The sequence below is a fragment of the Mixophyes fleayi genome, chromosome 1 (genome assembly GCF_038048845.1).
Source record: "Mixophyes fleayi isolate aMixFle1 chromosome 1, aMixFle1.hap1, whole genome shotgun sequence".
NCBI classification, from domain to species: domain Eukaryota; kingdom Metazoa; phylum Chordata; class Amphibia; order Anura; family Limnodynastidae; genus Mixophyes; species Mixophyes fleayi.
In genome coordinates this window covers 376,953,436-376,966,961 of record NC_134402.1, presented here as the reverse complement: position 1 = coordinate 376,966,961, position 13,526 = coordinate 376,953,436, and the positions used below count along the sequence as shown (strand labels likewise).

The 13,526-nt window shown below is 41.7% G+C and overlaps 1 protein-coding gene across 3 annotated transcripts in view; it reads right to left on the bottom strand.

The window, feature by feature from the left end:
- DTWD2 (DTW motif tRNA-uridine aminocarboxypropyltransferase 2) overlaps nucleotides 1–13,526 on the bottom strand; it is a 191,227-nt gene that overhangs the window by 113,767 nt on the left and 63,934 nt on the right. The window lies entirely within an intron of this gene.

The window sequence follows — 13,526 nt, the reverse complement described above, 5'->3', positions numbered from 1 at the left end:
TTATATATTGTCCTTCACTTTGTCAAGAGGCCCAGCTATTTCTCTGTCACAGGCTGAGGAAGTCATTCCAATGTCAGTAAACCCCAATAGCCACCCTGCACTCAAAAAACCATCTTCCACTCTGGCAGTAAGACCAGAAAAGAACTCCTTCCTGTTAGGGGGGAATTCAATTTGTGCAATGAGCCACCAGATATCACGATGTCTGGCTGTGCTCATGTCCAGGAACTACAGTACCCAAACATGCACACACCTCTGAAACCTCCTCTATCTGTTACGCCCTCCTCCTCATTATACTCTATCCTATTTCTCTCTATCTGTTCACCTTCCTATTTGTCTGTATTATCATCGTAGACTTGTTAGGCGCCACAGTGCTCCACAGTGCTGAGCAGTAGGGAAAACAGTACATACATATAACAGGGACACACAAGGTAGACAAAATAAATGCAGACATGAAAAACAAAGGGTATGAATGACCATGCTCATCAGAGAGCTTACATTCTAAGTGACAGAGGGCACTGCTGAAACAAGAGGAGTAAATGTGTTTCAGAGTGGAGATTGGGACAGTTGTGAGGGTGCGTTAGTGTGAATAGTATTATCAAGGATAAGGCCTCTAAAAAAAAAGAGATAGGTTTTCAAAGAGCATCTAAAGATTTGAAGGCTGTGGGAAAGTCTGATTGGGCGTGGTAGGGAATTCCATAAATGGGGAGCAGCACAGGAGAAGTCTTGTAGGCGGGAGTGAGAGGTGGTTATCAGAGAAGAGACAAGGCGCAGATCAGAGGTAGATCTAAGAGGGCGGAAGGGAGAGAATTTTGATATGAGATTTGAGATGTATACAGGGGTAGTGTTGTTGAGGGATTTGTAGGTAAGGGTGAGTAATTTGAATTTGATTCTGGAGGACACAGGGAGCCAGTGTAGGGATTTGCAAAGTGGTGCAGCAGATGTGGAGCGGTGAGAGAGGAAGATTAGTCTTGCAGCAGCATTTAGGATAGATTGAAGTGTGGATATATGGGTGTCAGTAATGTTACATAGCAGGAGGTTGCAATAGTCAAGACAGGAGATGATAAGAGAATGGATAAGAGTTTTAGTAGCATGTTGAGTAATAAAAGTGCATATTGTGGCAATGTTTTTAAGGTGGACTCTATTCCCCTTCCTGTCTCCTCCGTCATCTTCGCCTTACTTCTTTCTCTCTCCAGCTATTCTCCTCCCTGCAGGTCTCTCTCTTACCTCCACTAACGATTATGATTTCTGTCTAAAGCAGCACTGCAGCCTTAGTACATCACAGGACAACATTAAAAAACCTTGGCTCTGCTTCGTCTGATAATACCATGGTAATAAAAATAAATAGCCATATCGTCTTATTGAAAGTTGTTATCACCACAATATTACAATAACACTGGTATATTGCTCACCAGTTGGCTGATGTTATTGAGAAGTGCAAAGAAAATGTGCTTTCCCCATTTTCAATCCAAATCCATTGAATTCTGTAATATATTACTTTTATGAGGTGGTCCTTATAAATAAGTGAATTTTGTCTTCTGTATTTTATCCCCAAACATATAAAAGTGTAAGGTCCATTTAGAGTGCTTATAGCTCAACAGACAGAAAACTGTCCATTTGTGTTTCTTAAAACATTAGTAGGGCCTAAATACATGCACCAAATGGTGAATTTGATTTTTCATTCTGGAACAATCACATTAACAGCGTAACTCATAGTGCAGACAGGAAATACACGTACATTTGATCATCCATGAACAGAACTAGTATTTATAGCAAATTGAACATTTATGCTAATCTTAAAAGTGCAAACCCACTTTCAACTTCAGTCTGTCACAGAGAATATACAAATCAGATGGACATCACAAAAGGAAAAATAACATCTGTCTGATCTTACGTTTACAATTAACTGCAGCTTCAACTCCCCTCTAACAGCATGAAATTAACTGTCAGAACTACATATTCCTTTGAAACAGTGAACTGATACATTTAATATCATTTCTTAATCGAGCATCTATTTATCTCTTCACATTCAATTTCTTGCTCAATACTAAAAGCCATATTAAAGCTGCACAGTCACTGGAGTTATTTCTGTCCACCATTTTTATATGGCTGTAAAGGGTAGTATGACCAAGAAGCCCAATCACAAGCCACAATCTCTGTGATATCGGGTAGATTGCGTCTTCTTATCAACCCTCCCGCTCAATCTCCATCCGTACTGTTACGCAGTCATGGTTTTTGAGTGGAGCTAGGAGACGAACCACGGAGCCCCGGGAGAAACAGATTCATGGAACAGACCCTGGGGCTACAGTGAATGGTGCCCCAAGAAAAGTAAAATTTTTTGTCACCCTACTTTTGTGTGCCACTTTAAGTGTAGGAGTTTTGCAGGCTCATATACATGGACTCAAGTGTAAATATCTACATTGTTAGAAGTGTTTGGTAGAGCTTAGGATTATTAAAGCAAAGCAGAAGAGACATGCATTATTTAGGCAATTGCTTATTATTCACATTTCCACATTGCAAATAAATAATATTTACTTCAGCTTTCTCTACCATCAGCAGAATAAAATTGTGCATGTATGTTAATGTTAATGGACACAAGGCAAACTTTTGCCCCAAATTTGGTTTACTGGTGTTAGAGTTTCCCTACAAAAAAAACAACTTAGTATCAGGTGTCACATACCCAAGAACATACACACACATTTTATTTATATATATATATATATATATATATATATATATATATATATATATGGTTAGTTAGTTTCTTTATTTGTTTGTTGGTGAATATCTTCCACGGCTCTCAAGGAAGAGCTGCCAAACCTTACATAGTTGCTTAGTACTGATAAAGTAAACTATTACGCCACTTAGCAACAACATGACAAAGTGACAGATATTGAAAACAATTTTCTGTCTGTAAACAATTGTTTGACTGTGGGCAGCAAGGTGGCTCAGTCGTTGGCACTTCTGCTTCACAGCACTGGGGACATGAACTCTATTCTCGACCATAGCCTTATCTGTGTGGAGTTTGTATGTTCTCCCTTGTGTTTGCGTGGGTTTCCTCCGGGTGTTCAAGTTTCCACCCACACTCCAAACATATACTAGTAGGTTAAGTGGCTCCTATTAAATTGACCTTAGTCTGCTGGGAGGAAACCTTGCAACAACATGACATAGCGAAAAAGAAACAAATATTTTTTGAATAGCATTTTTGGTCTATTTACCAAATAATTGGCTAATATACAGTATAAAAACTGCTACACTTTACAAATCGGACCTGCGTAACGCCAGGGTACCCTGCTTATGTAAATATAAAATGTCAATGCAACAAAACAATACAACAGAAGGTGACTACCACCACCTATACACTAGAGTTATGCTCTAAAAGGAAGTGAAAGCATCTCAAAAATAAAGAGCTGAAATTGAACAGCTATAGGGATTATTGATCTATACCAGAAGAAGAGCTATTAGTGAGCATACGGAAACAAACCAGGCAACAACAACAAAAAAACCATGACAGGTTGAGTATTTGCTGTATGGTTCATTTTCTACCAGTCTTATATACAGAAAACAGTGTTCTTATGGTAGACAACTATAATGCTGACAAGATGTTGTACAGTCCTTAATGTTGCTTGGATTGTCTCCACTCTATTCAGAATATAGAAAAGGCAAATCAGCCCAGTTAAATATGTCAGTGTACTCAAGCACTAAAAACTACTTTTCTTTGTACTTCTGAAAGTTAGAAAACTTTCTTTAGTGTGCCTTGCTCAGAATGTGATCCAGATTGAAGGGACTGCATAATTAACAGGATAGCAGTATATTAAGAAATTTAATATATCTTAATTTTATCAAGTGTTCTATTGCAATGTAGTTGCTTATCAGAGTTGATAATACCTATTTCAAAGTTATTTGAAGATAATTGTGCTATTTATATGCTGAATTAACCCTTTTTATTAAGTGTCATGTGCACACAGTTGTCCAAAGGAGCTACACATATCGGGGGGCTGTGATCTCAGTGACTATTAGTGCAAGAATTTATGAAGAAAACTTTGATAAAGGGGGCTACATTCTAAGGATGGGTTTGCTTTATCTATCCCAAAACATAATAATACTGTTGTTCAAAACTTATTTCTAGTTATTTGACATTGAGATATTACAATTTTCACGTAGAGGAGGATCCTGGTATTAAAAATGGTTGGGGGGGGATTGGCTTGGTAGCTATATCACGTGGTGGCTTTTCATCTTGGCTCCTGCAGCAAGGGATACAAATTTCCCTCCATCGGACTCACTCTCTCCTTAATCCTAATCCCACTATCTTCCCCGCCTTTGGACCCCAACAAACCCAGAAGAGTGCTCTGGACCATTCTCCGCCTCCTAGACTGGCTTGGAAATGACCGCCTGACTTCCAACCTACCTTTCCTTGGCCCTTGCTATCTTCACTGCTTTGGATTGCCTGGTGCTAAGCCCCTTGTGTTACATCCTTTGTTGCTGCGGTGTTGCCTTGCTTTGGAGAGCATGGTTCCTGGCCTTACCCTACAGAGGGTTGCTGCTCCAGGGCCCACCACAGTAAACTGTGGCACTGCCTGGGCTTATCCGACTTACTTATCTCCGACGCAGACCTTAACGCTGACTCCGACCTACTGGCTCTCTGTCGATGGCTTTCAGTCAGGCTTGTTTATGGTGCTGCAGAAGCAGCAGTCCTCCTCAGTGACAGCTTTCTATGCCCTCAGGATGGACATCTGCTACTGTCCATGTATCATCCCTCCAAGGATCATTTCTCCAACAACTGTGGGTGAGTGACACTCTGCCTAGTCTCCCCTGCCCGTAGTGTCCCACACTTTATCCCCACATCACCCAATCCCTGACCACCTGTATGTGAGGCACATGGAGGATCCCTTCTGATCTACTCCCCCTTCCCCCTCACTAATCTGCTGTGCCTGGAACAAACGGATCCTTTGCGGCCCACATGGAAATTCATTCCTTACAACCTCCTGACTGTGCTCACAGAATACACTCCAGTCTAAGCACTGTGCTTTGCCCTACTCGCCTGCATCTGTAGTACCACTTGACCCTGCACCATCTGATTCATAATATTTATACTTCTACCGAACTTCCCATGACCTAATTTCTAACATATTGACAGGTGGAGGGGACTAAACTGTACCAATGATCTGCAGGTGCCTTCTGTGATATCTCCTTTTAAGTGGGCTTGCTTCATATATCTTGCTCATCAATGTGGCCAGGATCCAGTATTCCCACCTCTGCATACAACATGGCCTGTCGAACTTCCTTTCTCACCATGCTTAAAGGTAAGAAATCCCACAAAAGGGCCTTCTTCAGTACTTATCAAAAGAGTCTACGCCTGCCTCCAGGCCTGAGAGAGCATATTCTCCACACCTCCGCTGACTCAGTCTTGGAAGATAATAACACAGCTCCGATCACCAGGTGCAAATGAAGGAGCTCAAATCTTCTATCCACACCGAAGTCAAAACTGTTTTTCATTCATTCCACACGGATGTAGCCTCTATTGGAGACCATACCAATTTGGTACAACAGAGACAAGAAGCAGTTGTGGCTTCTCAGACTGAAATGGAAGATGTTATCCCGCATATGAACTGACCTCCATCGCCAAGATCGCCAAGAAGACATGAACAATAGGACAAGATTGAATAACATAAGAATAAAATGCATTCCAGGGTCAGTTGAACATATAGTGTACATTTGGACAAATTTCTCAAGAAGCTCTTTTCGCAACTGGCCCCTGGGATCCTGGAGGATTACTTACTCCTGAACAAGGCCCATAAAGCACTGAAGCCCTGGTCGCATGATCAAAACCAGCCCAGAGAAGTTTTCCTGTGTCTCCACTTCTATACTGCTAAGGAAATGATCCTTCAAGGTGCAAGGAATTTACAATCCCTAACATATGAAGTTCATACTTAGCTGATATTCCAAGACCTGTCTCCAGCTACTCTGAACAGAGGCAGAAAGCTTGTACCGGTTACCTAGATACTCCGGAGTAATAATATATGCTATCGCTGGGACTTCCACTTCCGCCTCTTCCTATAGCACCTACATCACCAACTCTCTGCAAGGTGTCTTCTGGAAGCCTGGTCCCTTCTCCAACTGATTGGCCTCTCCTACAGCCTCCAGTTAGACTATTTCCAACATCCCCCAGTGAGAGATGCCTCCTTTGACAACCATAACTCCAAGAGCACCCAGAGGTGAATGGTTCACAGTTTCAAGATCCACCAACCTTTAACATCCCACCGATTCTTAACATTCCTTTCATATCTCTCTTTTCTTGGTACTGGTTCCTGCTGCGACTTCCTCTGTTTGACCATTTATTCTTCGCAGCTAGAACACAAGCAACAATGGAGGCAGCCCAGACTGATGGACACCTGAGGAAGATTCCCACCCCTTCCACATTCTACTCATTAGTTGCTTCTTGCATTTGAGAACCATTTACTCATGTCAGCCTTGGGTCCATCAATCTAACTAAGGCGTTTCCCACAGTCCACCGTGAGCTTCCGCTGTAGTAAACCTTGTCATGATATGTTGTTGTTTTTCTTTGTTGTCTGTCTATCTTTATTTACTACAGGTGGTTCCTAGCAGACTCTTCCCTCGCTTTGTTGCTCCTGTAGACTGAATTTCCCCTTCTTCCAGACTTCATGGAGTCTCTGCAAGAGAGACTCCATGGCACTGCGTTCCTGCAGATAGTTCATTTTCTCTGGATTGTGAACCTCAGTCCTGTTTGACAAATGTTTTACGACAACTGTTGTATTTTGTTTTGTTGTATTGCATTAGTCAAGAGCTTTGCCCTACCCTCCCACTATTATTAACCCGATGCTTTATCAGTGACCACTTTGGAGACATTAATTTTCCCCTTCCACATGCCAATATAACTATCGGTCATTATTTGCTACATTCCAAGCAACCCCCAGAGCTCACAGATGGCCCACAGATACCCTTCCTTTCTCCCCTCCAGCTTTGTAGGCAGAGAATATGTACCCCACCAATCCTCCTCCTCCACTTCTTGGCCTCTCCCAACACCACACCTCTGGCCTTCCATCCCAGGTTGTCAAGCTACCTCTTCCTTTCTGGAGACTGGTATCTGTCATTTGAATCCTTGATTCCTGACCCATTCTTTGGTAACTCCCTCATGAATTTATGTCTAGTTTCCTATAATGTAAGAGGACTTAATTCACCTCAAATCGTAGTAAACTCCACACATCCCTCAGTGCCTTGAAGCTGGACCTTATTTTCCTTCAGCAAACCTGCTTCCACCCCGAACTTCGGTCTTTCTGACTCCCGCTTAACTATCATGACTATGACAACCAGAAGAGATGTGGGGTGGCAGTTCTGGCTGCTCGCCGCCACACTTGAGTTCAATAAGGATAAAGAAGGCAGATTTCTTATCCTGGCAGGCAAGCTAAACAATTTACCCTGTACCTTTGTGAACATCTATGCTCCAAACCAGGGTCTTCCCAAGTTCTTCTGCAAACTGGAAACCTTGCTGTCCCATGTTACATAAGGAGAGCTTATTGTAGGAGGAGACTTCAAAGGCCGACAAGCTACTGGCCACTAAGCTTCACACCCAAATCTCAGCCCACAATCTATTACAGACATCTCTGGGGTTCTTGTTTATAATCCTAAAATGATCAGTCTGAAATTACAAAAGTTTTACATGAAACTGAATAACCTCCCATTTCTCAATCACATTAGCATGGTAGCATCAGGTGAAAGCTATTGAGGAGATTTTTACTGCTGCACACCAGTCTAAATTACCCAAGGCATCCCACGACATTACTGAATGAAGATGTTGTGAAGGATCAGAAAGCTGGTTAGGTTCCACACCCTGACTGCTTCATGGCTGCCTAGAGCAACAATTTTGTGGATAATCTGATTTCCCGTTTCTCCACCCTCTTCAATTCCATGCTACAAAGTTGCCTGTGGGTTAAGTACTCCCTACAAGTGAGGATTACTCTTATACCGCTTTCATACTGCCGCCCCGGCAATATCCCGGGTTTTTCAAGCCGGGTTTTTGTCCGGGCTCGGAGCGTCCCAGCTCAGAAACACCATTCATACTGCACCTCGGACCCGGGAATTTCCCGGGTTGACCCCATTCATACTGCACAAGTCTGTGCCCTGGCAATTTGTGGGAGTCATCACCAGAGCAGTTTTCATTGGCTGAAAACAATTTTTTTTTTGTAATAGTCTGCTTTTCTGCTGTTTTGTCCATAAAGATGTGTGAGTGTATCTTATAAAATATTTTAATTTTTATTGTTCCATTGTATCATTTGTAAACAATCAGACATTTCTTCAGTGTTTCCACCAATTCCGTTCTGTACTGCTTACCGCTCCATACTTTACTTTAGTCACCTATGTAAAGTATGTGCAACCTTTCTCTTTCGTTTGTTTCTTATAGTGTGGATGATAGAAGTAGTTGTTTTCCTCTCGAGTTTTTTTTTCCTGGTTTTATGTATGCAGTTAATGTAAATATTGTGAGCATTACAGGTCAGACAGCCAATCAGCTTGTTTTCTGTGCAACCCGGGTTGAAAAACCCGGGTTGCACCATTCATAGTGCAGGCAACGCGGGTCCGACCCAGGAATTACCCCTCGATAAATACCGGGTTGAAGACCCGGGTTTTTAGACCCGGGATTTTTGACTTGTACCATTCATACTGTCGATTGAGCTCGCCCCGGCAAAAACCCAGGATTTTGGTGCAGTATGAATGGGGTATTATTCACAAAGAAGGAAAGGCTGTTCACAGCTTTGCAAGTTAACGTTCAATCTCCTTACTTAACAATGACATTAAACTTTGTGCTAAAATCCACGCAAACAGATTAAATTTTGGTCCATTACAACCAGGTAGGGACAACATGAGGCGAGCCAATGACCTTAACCACATCCTTAATTCCAGGAAAACTCCCTCACTTATTCTTTTCATGTAAAAAAAACTTCAATAGAATATCTTGGAACTTCATGTCTCACACTTTAATGTACCTTGGATTTTCCAAGTAATTTCTGGCATCGTGCTTTTTACTCCTACCCCTCTGCAAGGATTGTGATCAGATGTTCTCCCACAGACCCCATCTCTATCAGTAATGGCACATGCCAGGGCTATCCCGACTCCTCTCATTTTTGCCCTTATCATAGAACCTCTCGAAGCGAACATTTGAACCTACCTGAAATAAGGGATGTAGACGCGAGGAACATCGAAAGTCAACTGTCTCTCTTCGCAGACAATGTTTTTGTTAACCATCCTGCAATCAAGGATCTCTTTTCCCAATCTGTTTAGTGTCATGAAACACTAAAGCAACCTCTCTGGCTACAATATTAATATTGCAAAATCAAAGGCCTTATTCCTCAATATAACCCCTTGCGAAAGTCAAACAACCACATCTCAATTCAAATTTCAGTGGCAGAAAAAGTTAAGTATCTAGATGTGCCTACATAAAAGGCAAAGGCCATACTTAAACAACATACAGTCATGGCCAAAAGTTTTGAGAATGACACAAGTATTGGTTTTCACAAAGTTTGCTGGTTTAGTGTTTTTTTGTCAGATGTTGCTACGGTATACTGAAGTAAAATTACAAGCATTTTATAAGTGGCAAAGGCTTTTATTGACAATTACATAAAGTTTATGCAAACAGTCAATATTTGCAGTGTTGACCCTTTTTTTGAAGACCTCTGCCATTCGTCCTGGCATGCTGTTAATCAACTACTACTGGGCCACATACTGACTGATGGCCACCCATTCTTGCCTAATCAATGCTTGGAGTTGGTCAGAATTTGTGTGTTTTTTTTTTGTCCTCCCACCTCTTGAGGATTGACCACAAGTTCTCAATGGGATTAAGGTCTGGGGATTTTCTTGGCCATAGACGCAAAATTTTGATGATTTGATCCCCAAGCCATCATGCTGGAAAAGACATTGTTCCACACTAAACTATTCTTGGATGGTTAGGAGAAGTTGCTCTTTTGAAAGGGATCCTTTTACCACAGTGCTTATAATTCTCCAACTCTGTGAGCAGAAGGAATTGCCACCAGAAAAACCACCTTTAGTGTCATCCACCTCAAAGAAACCTTTTGCAGTGATTCGAAAGGATCAGACATCAGAGTGCCCAGTACTAAATTGAGGTCCGATGAGGTCATAAAGGACCTAATTAGGGATGGATCCTCTTCACTGCGTGGAAAAAAGTGAATAATCAAATCCTCTAAAGCGAATATCCGTGTGGAGTTTCTAGTCTCCCATTGGGTGCCTAACCAGCTGGTGGAAAGGGGGATGCACACCAGATATTGGATTGGGTACTGGGGATATAAATTATCCAGGCCAGGCCAGGCCAAAGCCAGAAGCAGCTGCTGCCTTGCAGTTTAGATATGGCTCTTTAAAGGCTTAGTGTAGAAACCCAAATCAAAAATCTGGGTTTCTACCCTAAGGTGGCAAGCCCACAATGAAACTCGGAAGCTGTGGGCTAGTAACCTGCACTCCTTAAAAATACGCTAATACAGAAACAGATGTGAAGCAAAATTGGAAAGATCCCTTGTTGACAACCTTTAAGACAAAACAGAAAATGAGGATTCGCATATGGAATGTGAAAACCCTGGGGGAACCAACAAAGTTTAAGGAAGCAAGTGAACTGATATAAGCTAGACAAAGTAAGCTTTTGAGCGAATTGAAGTAGACAGACTCTGGCAAGTTTCCAGTGACGGAAGGAGTAACACTCCTGTATTCAGAACAAGCAAGTGATGATATTGAAAGAAGGAAAGGGTAGGACTGATCATTCAGGCCACAATTAGTCTAATCGAATGTAAACCTATTTTGGAAAGAATCCTGACAGCACGGTTCCATAACCAAATTCATAATGTCACAATCATCCAGAAGAATTGCAAATTCTACCAAATTGTAAATGACACTACCAAGGCGACCACCTTAGCGTTCTTGAATGCCAAGGTGGGTTCTTCAAATGAGTGATTTGAACAGGTCATGGTAACTCAAGGACTGGGTGAATAGAATGAGAATGGCGAGATAATCACTACCTTCTGCGCTACCCATGACCTGGGCAATAATGGTACCCTATTCCTACACAAAGTCACATGGGTATATCCAGATTAAACCATGCAAAACTACATAGACCACATCAAAAACTAGGAAATTCAGAAAATCTCTGAGCAATATTACAAACAGATAAGGTGTGGACATTGGTAGTGACAATTATCTTGCAGTAATAGAGTACCAGCTAACAACTGGCAGTCAACAGGATGTTTTTGAAAAGGAACAGGAGGTACTATGGTGGGAAGTTAAGTGAAGAACAAACTAAAGATGAGATCATGTTAGACCTGAACAACCACTTTAAAGCATTGACTCCTAAAACAGAACATGACATTAATGAGCTTGGAGCGCAGTTAAAAATGCATACCTAGATACCAGTGAATGTGTCCTCAGCTTCAGAGACCCATTAAAGACAGAATGCATGAGTGAGCAAACTTGGGAATTCACCAGGCTCGGGTCCACAAAAGCAAAATAAGGCAACAGAGAGCAACAGTACAATCTAGTTATGCAGCTGCAAGTGAAAAAGAAGTGTTCAGAGTGATCAGAGAAAATGGGTGGGCGAGCTGGCAAGGTGAATAGAAATTGCAGCACAGAAATGTTACTCACAGAATCACTAAAATGCTGCTCAAAAAAGCATTCAGAAAAGCAGACCAGTAAGAAATCAGGAACGTGAGCTACCGACAACTCAAGAAGAACAGATTAGTAGATGGATGGAACGTTTCGCTGAAGTTTTAAACAGAGATAGGCCCATGAGAGAGGATCAAGCTGATGATGTAGAAAATGAGCCAACTATCAGTCTTCAAGTGCCATCTAAAGCAGAAATTAAAAATAGCCCTTAGAGATTTGAGCAATGGAAAAGCTCCTGAAATCTTGAAGGTAGATCTTGAAATATGGGCTATGTTGCTACAGCCTTTGTTCGAGAATATCCATTCCCCAGGAATCGTTTTCCCTAAATAGTTAAAAGGAATAATTATTAAGCTCTTCAAAAGAGGATACACGTCCAAATGCAACAACAGGAGAGGGATCATCCTCTTCTCTGTGCCTAGTAAGTCACTGGAAAGAGTGATCTAACACTGCATCAAAAACTCTGTTGAGGCCCATATTCAGAAAAAGCAGTCCAGGTTCTGAAAATATTGCTGTTGTGTTGACCTCGTCAACACACTATGAATAATCCTGGAGCAAAGCAGTGAGTGGCAAAACACACTCTACAGTATATTCGTTGACTCTGAGAAGACATTTGACAAGACAAGTTGACAGAAGTCATGTGGCATGCCCTGAAAGAATATGGCATACATCACAAAAAAAAATATTAACATAATTAGGAAAATGTATGATGGCTATGAATGCCAGATTCTACACAAGGGAAAGACTGTAGTATGCCTGTTCTTACTAGTAATGGACAGAGTCATGAAAAATGTTGTGGAGGGTAAGAAGAAAGGTGTACAATGGGTATTACAAAACAGGCTGGAAGACATAGATTTTGCTGATGGTGTTTGCCTTCTCTCACAACGAAGCTAGCTTGGTTGCAGAGAAGCTGAGCAGGCTGGGATGAAAGTACACGTCTGCAAAAACAAAGAAAATTAGAGTGAACGCTAACATTGCAAACAAGCTCAGAATCAGTGGAAATGACAATGAACAAATGCACTCCTTGGTTTATCTTGGAAGAATTGTCAGGAAAAGATGCAGGGAATCATATCTACAAGGCAAATGGTGCTTTTCTACAATTATATCCATCTGAAAAAAACAGATCACTGCCACAAAAACTAATCTGAGACTGTTCGACATTAATGTTAAGCCTGTCTTCCTCTTCGGCTGTGACCCTGACAAAGCAAATCACTAGTCAATTGCAAGTAACTGTAAATCATGGGTCCATCAGATTATCAATGTCCAGTGGCCAGATGTAATATCAAATATCATATCATATTTGACTTTCCAAAAATTACAGGGCAGCAACCGATCAACACCCGGGTGATATAAAGGAAGCCGAGGTGGATAGGACACATGCTATGGAAACCAGATGGAGCAGTGTAGAAGGCAGCATTGGATTGGAAGTCCTTTTCTCCTACAGGAAGAAGAAGCAGCTAATTTGGTATCTAAGACACTCAATGCAGACACTTGTACCTTGAGAGTAGTTAAAGCAAGACTTTTGCTGAAACCATTCTGAAGGAAGTCAGGGACTTGAGGAATAGTTGCTATGCAGTTCCATGCGATTAAAGCTAGTCTCTCTGGAATTGGATGCAGAAATGGACCTTGTCCAGGAGATCTAGTAAAAGAGGCAGAGGCCATGATTCCTCCTGGAGCATCTCCCAGGCTACAGGAAACCAAGGATGGCAAGAACAAAATGGAAGGCTCACTGCAAGCATTTAAAAATGCTTGCAGTGAGAGTAAGTGGAGGGAGAACATTTCTCAGGCAAAATGTCCAAGGAACTGTCAGAGTGTCTATTCCCCCTGTCCTTGGAGCTTTGTGCAGAGAATAGTCTGGT